A 12,997-nucleotide genomic window follows, 5' to 3' on the forward strand; every position below is an offset into this window, starting at 1 on the left:
TCGTTCAGTGGTTTATATTCTGTTGCAAAATGTTGCTTGTGTACATACATACATGCCTACGAACGAGTGTATCATCGGCGTTGCATTAAGTCAATTTAATTAAAATAATTAATTAGTAGCAACTAAGTTGGCACATGTAGTTGAGAACCGCAAAGCGAACACACACATGCATGCGCATGTACATACCATGTATACATACTTCTATACAAAAAGTTTGTATGTATGTAAGTGCATGTAGATACATGCATGTGTATAACATCGTAACCATGAGTTGTGGTATGTAGGCTGACCAACTGCTTAATTTATTACAATAACCACTTAGCAGAAAATTTGATTATTACATTTTTGGATAATGGGCGTGGCGTGATTTCAATATTTCTGATTTTATTTATTTTTCTTTCTTATAAATTTGAATAATATTTAATCATTTTTAATGAATTTTTATCTTACATATGTATGTATGTATGTGCATATATGTGGCTTAAAAACTGGCTTGTATAGTTTTCTGCAATTAGTGTACTTATAAAATGTTTGGATATTTTTTATATATCATTTTAAGACGTACAGTTTTTGTTTTTGTTTGGTGACGCTTAGATAAATTTGTTTAGGAACATTTTTGTGTAATAATTTCCTCCTGGAGATTTCGTGTAAATAGGACTTCTATGCAGTTTTTTGGGTTAAGAAGTTCAACAAAATTATTTGTCGTAAAATTTCAGGGTTGCCTTGAACAAACTAAGTACCAAAAATTAAAAATACGAGTTGTTTATTAATATAAACAACTTTTAACTCAATAAAATCAAAAACTTAGTAGGCCAATATCTTGAAAAAGACATCACCGGACAAAACTGAGAATGCAGTTTATCTACATTTGAATATGTACTACTTCGTGGGCTTATATGCTAGCAAAAATTTCGCGCTAAGTTCACTCATAGNTTCAAAAACGCCCTATCTCACTTCAAAATGTATTGAAAATATGCTGATATAGGGCGTTTTTGAATCGGCAGCTGAGATAGGGCGTTTTTGAAACGAATTATGAAATAGGGCGTTCTTGAAAAGTTTTTTGAGATAGGATGTTTTCGAACTGGCTGCCGAGATAGGTCGATCTTCCACTCAGCCATCGATATGTACTACTTCGTGGGCTTATATGCTAGCAAAAATTTCGCGCTAAGTTCACTCATAATGTAATAGCCTGGAAACAAAGATATTAAACATCCAAACTCGGCTAAAGAACGAATGCCAAGCTCAATCTGTGAATGGCCAGTTAAGCAATCTATATTATTTTTCAACAATCAACAGATTTTCGATGACTACAATTCCGAGTTGTATAACATTGTTTTTTCAACTCAAATTTATGAACAACTTTGAAGGTAATGGCGAAAAAAGCATCAAAAAGTATTAACAGCAGCCGCAACCACCACATAAATAGCAGCAAATTCACGAAACTATGCCAAAGTAAATTTATTAAAATTTATCTAACCACGCATATGTATGTGCGTACATACATACATACATACATATCTATGGACATGCTCGTATACATATATGGCATAAAATTTCAAATATTCATGCATAACCCTTGCGTAAGTGAACGTCATATCCGCAGTGCAGCANAAAATTTATCTAACCACGCATATGTATGTGCGTACATACATACATACATATCTATGGACATACTCGTATACATATATGGCATAAAATTTCAAATATTCATGCATAACCCTTGCGTAAGTGAACGTCATATCCGCAGTGCAGCATTATTACCGCCGCCACGTCTGCACGTGCTTCAACATGACGCATCATGTCAATTTAATTAGCAGAAATACCATCATAAAATATTTAAATCATTCATCTAAAAATATTTCAACGGAAGGTGTAAGGAGTGAAATACTCAAAGGACTTATGCTAACAAGCATACGTGAAGGCGCTCAAGCGTACACACACACATATGTGCATACATATGTATGTAAGTGTGTATGCATGAAGTATGTCTGTCGCCTCATGTGACAACTTTGTTGTAAATCAATTAACGCCAACAATGCTAGGGGTGTGTTTGGGGCAACTTCCGGCATGTTATGCATTTATGTGCGCGCCCATAAATTATGAAGGGAAGAGCGAACATACATATGGGAAGGTACATAAATAGTAAAATATGATTACACAAGTATTTACTTCCTGCCTATGGCGCGCGTGGGTGCTGCAAATTTAACAAATAATTGACCAACAGCTGTTTAGGATAAAAGCCTACAAAAGAATTTGCAAAAGAGTGGAATTGCACCTTTTTGCAATCAAATAACTCAATCTAGAAATATTGCTCATTTGAGGGTTGAAAATTAAAAAAGTGAAAGCAAAACAAAAAAGCAAATAAAAAGTACTTAAAATAACATAAAGGATGTCCGTTCTCCCAGCGTCAGCCAGACCAAACAAGTTCAAACGAATCTGCAACGGAAATGAAATGCCACTTTAATTTTAATTTGCTTATCCTTTTGGCATTGTCCTTCCATAGTCAGTTAAACGTGTGTAATACGTATACGTATGCATGTATGTATGTCTATTTAAACGTATGTATGTACATATTTTTGTTCACAAACAATAATTGGCTGCATACACAAACGTATGTACATACATATGTAGTTGCACAAGTATGTTTATACTTTATAGCATCAAGTTGGGCACGTTGCCACCAAATGACTGTGTAAAGGAAGAAATACTTATATGTATATACATATGCATGCGTACATACATATGTATATGCAGAGCTGTAAGCTCGTTGGCTCGACTACCCAGCCTTGCTGGCTTGACATGCTAGCGCTTGAAAATACCGGAAATATGTTACAGTGTGTGACATCGCAAATTAACTTCAGTGCCCTGTGGGGAAAATCTCTAGCTCTGAACTGGTGCGCTTCTAGTACATTTAGATCCAGTACTGGTTCGCGCTAAATCTCTTTTGCATGCAAAACAACTGGCGAATTTAACATAGCGATATCCTAGGAAGTGTCAATTTCCCCCCGTTGCATCCGTTTTTCGATGGTTCCGAACTGGTCCTAATTTCCTATAGTACCGAACCAGTTATAAAATCCACAACTTTTCAATATTCTTCGGTTCTTCCGTGAGTGCGATTTTAAATTATTTTCAAAGAATTTACACACATACCTTTGGCTGAAACGAACTTTGCAGAGGTGCTCGCTGTTATTGGTTAGATTCCAGACGGTCCCAAGTTATCAAAATGTTAGCACAAATTTTTGTTTTGTATTACCAAACTATGAAAAAGCATCTGCGAAGTGCAAAATGTATGCGTATTTGAACGAAAAAGCCGCCAAACACATATCTATGTAAAGTAAATAAGCCCCCCGCTGCATCCCTTTTTCGATAGTTCCGAACAAGTTCTGCATCCCTTTTTCTAAAACTCGNAGATTCCAGACGGTCCCAAGTTATCAAAATGTTAGCACAAATTTTTGTTTCGTATTGCCAAACTATGAAAAAGCATCTGCGAAGTACAAAATGTATGCGTATTTGAACGAAAAAGCCGCCAAACACATATCTATGTAAAGTACATAAGCCCCCCGCTGCATCCCTTTTTCGATAGTTCCGAACAAGTTCTGCATCCCTTTTTCTAAAACTCCTAATCAATTCTAAATTCGTCATCTTAGATATAAATTTCTAATGAAAAATGTGAATTAAAATAGTTTTTTAGAAGTACCACATTTCGCTGAGTTGGAACTGGATCTAGTTACTATCGGACTGGTTCATTTTTGGCGATAAAAACTAGTGTGGAACTAGAAATTTGATTCACTAGTTCCCGGTTTCCCTGCAGAGCGTACTTTCTACTCAACTTCTCATACTCCGTCGCGTTATCGTTATAGCTCATGGTTTCTTACCTTACCTGCTATAGACAAATGTGTATACATAAGTATGTATGAATGCAGTGCTCTTTTAGACATTTTTATCTAGCTTATTCTATAGTTGTTTATTCTTCTACACTTTACATGAGTTAAGTGGCAGTGTCAAAGTTGCATATATACATATGAATATTTGTGCGAATATATACTCTGACCATGTTCATATGTACATTAAGGTGGGCCAAAAATGCATGTGGAAATAGTAAAGTCGGAATTTTAATGCTCTTACCACCTAGGATTGTTCTAAATCGAAAAAATATAACCCTGTTTATTCCTATTCCGAAATAAAAAAATATTTAGAAGTCGCTCAAAACGCTCCATGTAATTTTCCACGTATGCCACATGTATGCCACGATAAGTGGCAATTGAAAGCTAAAAAAATTCTGCCTAAACCGTGTATACATCACTTTCCCATAGGCTAAATAATTGGTCAGAAATTATTTAATCATTCTAGATTTTTTTTCTGTTTTTTGATGAAAAAATTTCTCAGGAAAAATAATAAAAATATAACAGATTCTGTATAAATTTTGTATATTTATGCTAGAGCCTAAGAATAATAAAATCGATGTATAAGTATAAAAGGAATATGATTAGAAAATAGTGTATGTACATGGCGAATGAGTAACATTCTTTTCTGTCCATATTTGATAAAAAAAAATCATTTCCATTTTTTGGCTTTCATTTGACACATTTCATATTAAAATTGTCAAATCGGTGCGTAAGATATACGCATACACGGAATAACGGTAACTTGAAAGTTTCTCAAAAATTTATGCATAAAAAATATTTACCCGATTTTCGGTATCAGCGAGCGATTCTACATACATACATATGAATTGGATATGGGCATCCAGTGAACAAAAACAAAAAAAAAATGAAATTTGTGATCCAATGATATTTTTGGGTGAAGTCATTACAAATAATAAATTTGAATAACTCCGATGGAAAAACAGGATCGATTGTATTTTTCGTATGGATAGTGATGCACCCTAATGTGGATTTGTATACCTAAGTATCTGCTCATATATGTATTTTAACCAGTTCATTCGGGTTACACACATTTGTATATACATACATACAATAGATACGATTATCTTCTAACATTTTATCCAGCAGTTTTGCCTTTATCCTTGTCAGTGCCAATTGGTAGTTGCTTGCCAATGTTGCTGTTATTTCTATTCGGAGTTTTTGTTGCTACTAGTAGTGCTTTTGCTGTCACTAGCCATTTTGCTATAACTAGTATACATATATATGTATGTATGTCGCTACGTATATATGTACTTCACTTTCCTTCCTTTTTTCATTCCATCTCATCGCTATAACTGTTATTCAACTACCATTTTATATGTCATGAATAAATAATGCAATAGATTTCGGCTGACTGACCTCGTTGCCTTTAAATTTTTTGTTANCTCATCGCTATAACTGTTATTCAACTACCATTTTATATGTCATGAATAAAGAATGCAATAGATTTCGGCTGACTGACCTCGTTGCCTTTAAATTTTTTGTTCTTNCTAATGTGGATTTGTATACCTAAGTATCTGCTCATATATGTATTTTAACCAGTTCATTCGAGTTACACACATATGTATACAATAGATACGATTATCTTCTAACATTTTATCCAGCAGTTTTGCCTTTATCCTTGTCAGTGCCAATTGGTAGTTGCTTGCCAATGTTGCTGTTATTTCTATTCGGAGTTTTTGTTGCTACTAGTAGTGCTTTTGCTGTCACTAGCCATTTTGCTATAACTAGTATACATATATATGTATGTATGTCGCTACGTATATATGTACTTCACTTTCCTTCCTTTTTTCATTCCATCTCATCGCTATAACTGTTATTCAACTACCATTTTATATGTCATGAATAAATAATGCAATAGATTTCGGCTGACTGACCTCGTTGCCTTTAAATTTTTTGTTATTTTTTTGCAAATTCTGTTTGGCGAAAGTTATATGAACTATTTAAATATTTTATGAAGCACAGATAGAAGTGGCCATTTCAGAGACTCGATTGGCTAGCAGTAAGTAAATACTTGGCGTTATTAAATAAGTAGTTTTACTGTTGAATTGATGTAATTTTTATTACAAATAAAGTAATAAAACTTAAATTGATGGGAATAAGTACGAACGTAAAACGACAGATTTTTACTTGCATACCCGAAAAGGATATGATTCGGTAGGAAAAGGGAATTTCATTTTCAAGAAGTACTTAGAAGAAGGTGTAACCGGCAGCATGACAAAATGAACATTTTAAATAGCTTTTTTATATAGCTTTCTTTAACAAAGGCCTGGCTGTAACTCTCAAGAAAAAATAAAAATTCATACTTATACATATATTGGAGTGTTGGAAAAGAAGAAAATTTGATCGAGGTATTTAGAGCTAGATAATACGTAAAATGATTGAGTTTCATTTTCTCAGCCAAAGTAATAGTGGTTGTAAAATTAGTGAAAATAAAATACTTTTATATCTAAAAACTACCTGCGATGTTTGTGGAGTTGGCACTGTTTTAGAAAGAGCCACAAGTGAATAAGTTAAGTGAAAGTTTAAATTGGTATCGATTATTTTACCGATGGACATAGATTGCGATGAAAATTTCGATAACATTTACCATAACGCATATAAGTATCAATGAAATTGAAAAATAATAAATTGCGCTCACATTTTGTTTTCTTTTCCCGCTTTACGAGCACCACTCATTTATTTTACGATTCAAATTCAAATTACGCCCATAAATTATCTCATAACTCCATTCATCAAATCACAAAAGTATGTAAACAAGTTCATATCAAATCCTACAGCAATTGTTAAAGAAACAGCAAATGCATATACAAATACGTAGTAAGTAAACTCCTATTAAATAGCCGCGAAAGCAACCACCAGAAGAATTTAATCAAATCCCCTTTCCAGTGTCTCCCTTCGGCATTCGGGCCACTATGGCATTGCCAAGCCATATTTCCCCGACAGTTGACAAAGCGTAACTTTATTATTGTCGTAACGCCCACACCACCACAGCCACACCACCACGCCACATGCCTGTCAGCCACCTAGCCCAGCCACTACATATGTAGCTACTCACACAATCTGCAAATTCTCAAACTGCTGACGACCCATCGAATGTTTGTGCTCGAAATGACCTGGCTGGCTGCATCGAATTGCCGCATAATAAAGCTAGAAGCCAAACGTTCAAACCCATGGCCTTTGAATGGCTGCCACCCTCATCGTGCAAACAATGACACAAGAGACTTACCAGACATATACATACCCACATCGCCATATTACACAAACACGTGCGCGCACACACACACCCACATTCGTCGCGTAGTTGTATTTAGTAACGAGTGCTGCTTGTTATAAAATAAAAGCCCAAAATTGCTTGAAAATTGCGACGGATCAAAGAAAATGTCATCGTTTTCCCTTATTTACTTAACGACATCCGTTTAAACGTTTCCCAAGTTTACTTTTTTGTTCGCTGGATTTGTTCTATTTGCTTTCTTATTGCTAGTGCGCTTGTTTCTTTCGCCTTTTCGATTTAATAGCGCACATACAGATAATAACAATATCCTTGAAATGAACGATTGAGCACTTGATACTGTGGTGTGGTGGTTGTGTGTGTGTGTGTGTGCTCTTTTATTTATAAATAACAGCGAGAGTGAAATAAGTGCGTAACACTCCGTTTTTCTGTATGTGTGTATGTAAATGCATTAGGGTGGTCTGAAATAAGATTTTTTTTGAGTATGCAGTTTTGGAGTCTATTAAATTCTATTGCGTTGATTTTTGGCAATTTTTTAACGCATTTCGTTTTATATATAGTATATTCGATCTTTTTTTGTATGGAAAAATGCGTATTACAGTCAGAAAAAAAATATCTAAAATCAATTACGATTTTTTAGCAACTAAAAACTTGCACTTTTTTATAGTATTAGGAATTAATGGGCCTTTAAACTGCATACTCAAAAAATTCTGAAAAATCGTATTCAAAAGTTGGAAAACTTAGATGCAACATTATGCAATTAAAAAATGATTGCGCCTCTAAAAGATTTTTTAGCCATCTTTGACAACAAATTGTAATTCCTCGCTTAAAAATCTAAAGAAAAGTCCATAAAACCAGCAACCAAAAATTTTTTTTGTTGAAGTTTGCCAGCAAAGTATTAATTTTTTCGAAAGTTAATTTTTCAACCAATTTTTTTTGGGTGTTGAATATAATGTTTACATAATGAGCACTATTTTTACCATTTGAACCCATATTTTTCGATATTTCTATCTTATTCTTATTGAGAGATTTACGATTTTGTCCATCGACACTCTCGAATCGTACATTGTGCCCGCAGAATTATAGAAAATGGAGAAAAGAAACAGTTTTTTTTTATTTCAAAATCGGTTAATATTTGCTTTGAAGTTTTCCGTGTATTAACATGGCGAAAATAAATTTATTGTAGAATGGCTTTGGTAAAAAAATTTAGTTTGATTGATTTCACATAGAAATTTTGGTCGCAATTAGAGTCGGTGATGACGTCTTCATAGGGTAATCTGAACTTTGACCCCTGTGCGTTACGCCTTAACCGACTCCCATCGGGACCAAATTGTGTATGTGATATATTCGACTATAGTTGCATCGACGTAGGGGTGGAGACTTAAGAAATCGAATGTAAAAATTTGCTTCCTATATTTAAGGGACCACCTAATGCACGTATGTACATACTTATGTATTATAAACAAAAATTCCCTTTGAATTAACTGCGATGTTAGCCATATTCAGTCAATAAATGTAGAGAGTCTACCCTAAGAATGATTGATTTAATTGTTTAATAGCTGGCGATTAATGATACTAAATTTTATTCATAAAGTAAATAACTCAATTTTCGTAATTGGAAATTATGAACTGTCAGTTACTCGAGTAATGATTGTACCAAAAACATTAGTATTTGCTATGATTAATCAACATTTCGAGTAAATGAGTATCAACTTTAACCCTACTGTAAAGTAGCTAAAGTTGATACTTTAAAAAGTTTCTGTTTTCAAAAAAAACAAATTTTATACAGAATGTAAAAAAGAAAATAAGCATTTTCCAAAGCAAACTCTTTTAACGAGCAAAATTATTTTTTTGAGTAATCATATTTCAAGTAACTCGATTAATTATCGTTTTGAGTAATCAAAATCTTGATTACTCGAGTAATTGATTAACCGAATAATTGATTAACCAACTTGCTCGAGTAATCGAATAATCGCACAGCCCTAGTTTAAATGTATGTATGTATTTGTATTTTTTTGTGCGGTTATACACAAAATAGTTAAGTACATAGAAGTAACGCATGGAAATGACATTTGTGGTTTAAAAGGAAAACAACCTTTGAATATATTGATTGTCATTACGATTGAAGGAATAATATCAAATATCTAACAATATAAGTTTGCATGTTTTATAGTTTTCCCTTGTGTACAGTCACTCCTTTAACCATCGGGAAACGGCGAGAAGTTTTAAGCATGGCTGCAAACCGGTTTTCGATTCGAACCCTAGATTTTTTCGGGCCTCGTACCAAAATACGAACCGAACCATTTTTATATTTTGATATGCCAAAACCGAACCGAAAACCACTCAAAAAATGGTTCGATCGATTCATATATCACCAAAGCATTTTTCAAGTTTGTGGTTGTTGTTATATAACGAGCTATACTTTTATACAAAAAATAATGAACATTAAACCAATAAAAGAAAAATACCATAAATGAGCCAAGATTTTGAATGTCAATTCAAAATTCTACATGTCTTGCGACAAGACTCACGACTTGTCCAAATAATTAAAAAAACTTATTAAAATTTTTCAAATTTCGCCTTGATTGCGTTGACTTAATTTTTTTTGTGCTGAGATTATTACGCATTTTGTTATACAAAAAATTTGTCGAACATACATGTTTGGAAGAAAATCCGTGAAAAAGTTGCCAAAAATTAACTTAAAACTTAAATTTTTTTTCTAGAAATTCTTACTAAAAAGATTTGCAATTTAGATGAAACCTTGAACAATTTTCATAATTGTTGCACAAAGTTTTAAACTTGCATTTATTCGGTTTTTGTTAGACTATAAACTATAGGTACGTAAAAAAAAACACTAAATAAACGAAAATACAAAATAGCCATAATTGTTAAAATGTCGCGTCCCAGTTTATTTTTACACCACTATAATCCATGTGGATATTTGAATTTGATCTCAATAACAAAGCATTTAATTTTTATAAATGTACATAGATTTGTTATATTTTTGTAATATTCGTATCCTTTAGCATAAAAAAAATTTTACCATTTGAACCGAACCGAACCGCGGTTCAGCAGTATTCATGAGCCGGTTCTTGACCTGGTACAATCTTTTTCTAAGTGGTTCGAACCACTCAACCGAACCGCACCATTTGCAGCCCTGGTTTCAAGAGACATTACCAGCCGAAAAAGATATTTCTATCATACAACTATAAATATTTTTCCTTTCCAAGATACAGTGGCGAGCAGAAATGAGTACATTGAGGGAAATAATGCATAGTAAAAATGAAAACTTTATATTTGATTATCGTTTAAAAATGTTCGTATTTAAAAATAATATTTGCATACTAAATTATAGCACGCACGTATTTGAATGTTCACATCTGTGCACGTACATACATAATGTAAGTGTGGCAAGCATCTTTGCGCCGTCAGCTACATCCAAGCATCAGCATGTTGATATCTAGAAATGCACTAATCGCGTCCATGTCAATCCCATTTGCCCTTCCAGCCTCCAAATTCGCCAAATCGATTTTTCCGAGCCCAATAAAGCTCGCCATTCGTTTCCCTTATTTGAAAACTGAAGAGAATTGTAAGTACTAAGTGAATCCAAGCCATTCTCCATCTGGTCTTTTTATCCCAGNTGTATAAAAATGTTATATTTATAAAAAAGAATTTCATACAAATTCACTTACATATATGTAAATACTCTTATTCATGATAATAATAAGAATAACAACAATGTTCCACACTTAAGTCCATGCGGTTAAGGACATAGAATGTATTTATTTATATTTGTATTTTATCGTTCGAAAATATGAGCATAAGCGACGTAGTGAACAGAAAATGTTGCACCTAACATTCGTAAGCTTTGATTAAAATATGTATTTTATTTACTGGCAAGCGTTGCAGAAATTCTTACAACTACTCTAAGAGATATATATCAACACTTAATATGTATGTATGTAGCACAGTCACATTCAACCTGCATACATATCGGACACGAACTTCAAAGGTGACACAACTCAAAATTACCGCGTTTGTCAGAAAATGCGAAAAACTATTTGCTAGCACATGCTAACCATATGGGCCAGGCAGACTTGAACTTAAGTTTTTTCAACAAATTATAACAAAAATTTTATCCAGCTTTTGTTGAAAGCTAAATGAAAGCTCTGTGTACATTTTTAGCGCATAATTTCAAAAATGCAAAATTTTCAATTGCGTCACTTTTGAAGTTCGTGTGCGATATATGTATATGTCCTTCTGCAGGGGAAACTCTACCAAAGGCGCGACTCTAATGTGAAAATTGCGAAATAAAATTGAATTTGTGACAAATTTATTCTCGTTGCAACAAACGCGCTTACATAAAAGCGGATAAAAGACTGACTTGAAATATTTTTTGCGTATATATATGTATGTATTTGTGTGGCAGTAAAGCTTAGCCACTCATACATATGAACTTATGTATGTGAAAGTATTACTATGTGTACAAATGTAAGTATGAGGCATTCTTCGCCAACTGAAGCGCCCTTTTCTCCAAAATTGGTACAGGTAAAAAAAAAAACTCGTTAGTTTTTTCAAATCCAATATTCGTTGACATTTAATGCTCGGACATAATCATAAATGTTGGAAATTCAAAATGGCGGATAAATTTTCGAAAATTCATTCATCACTCTCCCGACTTTTTTACTTAAAGATATTTTGCATCTAGCGGGGATTTGGTTGACGACGAATGCCTCATATGTATGGACATAGAGTTTAACTGGTAAAATAGGTGACTACCAGCTGCGCTGGTTCACTTTTATAAGCAGCAACAAACGTATGCAACCAAGTTGATTCACGCGTATTCACGTACACATATACATGTATATAAAATACATGTGCTAAATATTGCAATGGTAATTGTATCATTTTGCTTGCCACGTCAGGTGAGATTGCGACATGAGCGATTGAAGTTACATATGAATTCACATAGACACATAAATACGAGGCAAGTATGTATGTAGGTTGCTCATACGTCCAAGCACCCACGCTATGCACACACTTCTCAAGTGCTTGTGCCAAAGGTAAAGCCGTAAGCAAATTCGTTTCAAGCAATGTTACAGTTGTACTCGTACAAACTGAGTTAGTAATATATATGTAAGAAACAAATACTCACATGCGCACTCTAATGGGTATGTGAAAAGTTTGCAACGAATAAATGGTAGGATATATGTATAAAGCAGCCGAGCCCAGCGCTGAGCACTTGCTTATGGAGTTCTGCTGGCGTCCAAATCCTGTGCATGCCAATTTGTTGCTACATACTTGCATGTCTGTGTGTTTTGAGTGTGCTACAGCTGCCGGCTTGCAATATGTGCTAGCTATATTTCTGTATGAGTTATATGCACATACATAGGTATGCACATTAGGGTGGTCCAACAACAGTAAAGTCGCAATTGTAATGCTCTTACCCCCTAGAATTGGTCGATACCGAAAAAAATCACCCCTCTTTTTTATTTTGAAATCAAAAAAATATTTGGAGGTCGGTCAAAGCGCTCAAAGTTTTCCAGTATTTTTATATGGGAAAAATAAATTTTTTCGTAGAAATGGTATAGAATTCTTCAAAGTCAATATTTTTCGATCGGCAAACTCTGGTTCTCTTCAGGGGAGTTTCAATAATAATACCCAATTTTTTATTTAACCATTTTTTAATACTAACGATTTTTTATTGGTCGCTCCATTGCATTTTTCGAGGTTTTTTTTGGGGGTTTTTGGCGGACCTATAAATTATATTTGCAATAAAAAAATGTTAATAAATAATTGGGTATTATTACTGGGAATCTTCAGCAGATAAACAGAGTTTTAT

The 12,997-nt window shown here is 33.8% G+C and overlaps 1 protein-coding gene across 1 annotated transcript in view; it reads right to left on the minus strand.

The window, feature by feature from the left end:
* The window catches only part of LOC108375045 (uncharacterized), a gene marked incomplete at its 3' end in the record, with an annotated part of 25,224 nt that extends 12,548 nt beyond the window's left edge, over positions 1–12,676 (minus strand). Inside the window, exon 1 of the mRNA XM_017631120.1 lies at positions 12,311–12,676. The remainder of the gene's footprint in view (positions 1–12,310) is intronic.
* Between the last annotated feature and the right edge of the window lie 321 nt (positions 12,677–12,997).

Source organism: Rhagoletis zephyria, unplaced genomic scaffold, assembly GCF_001687245.7.
Source record: "Rhagoletis zephyria isolate East Lansing unplaced genomic scaffold, Rhagoletis_zephyria_1.1 Rzeph_scaffold_08426, whole genome shotgun sequence".
NCBI classification, from domain to species: domain Eukaryota; kingdom Metazoa; phylum Arthropoda; class Insecta; order Diptera; family Tephritidae; genus Rhagoletis; species Rhagoletis zephyria.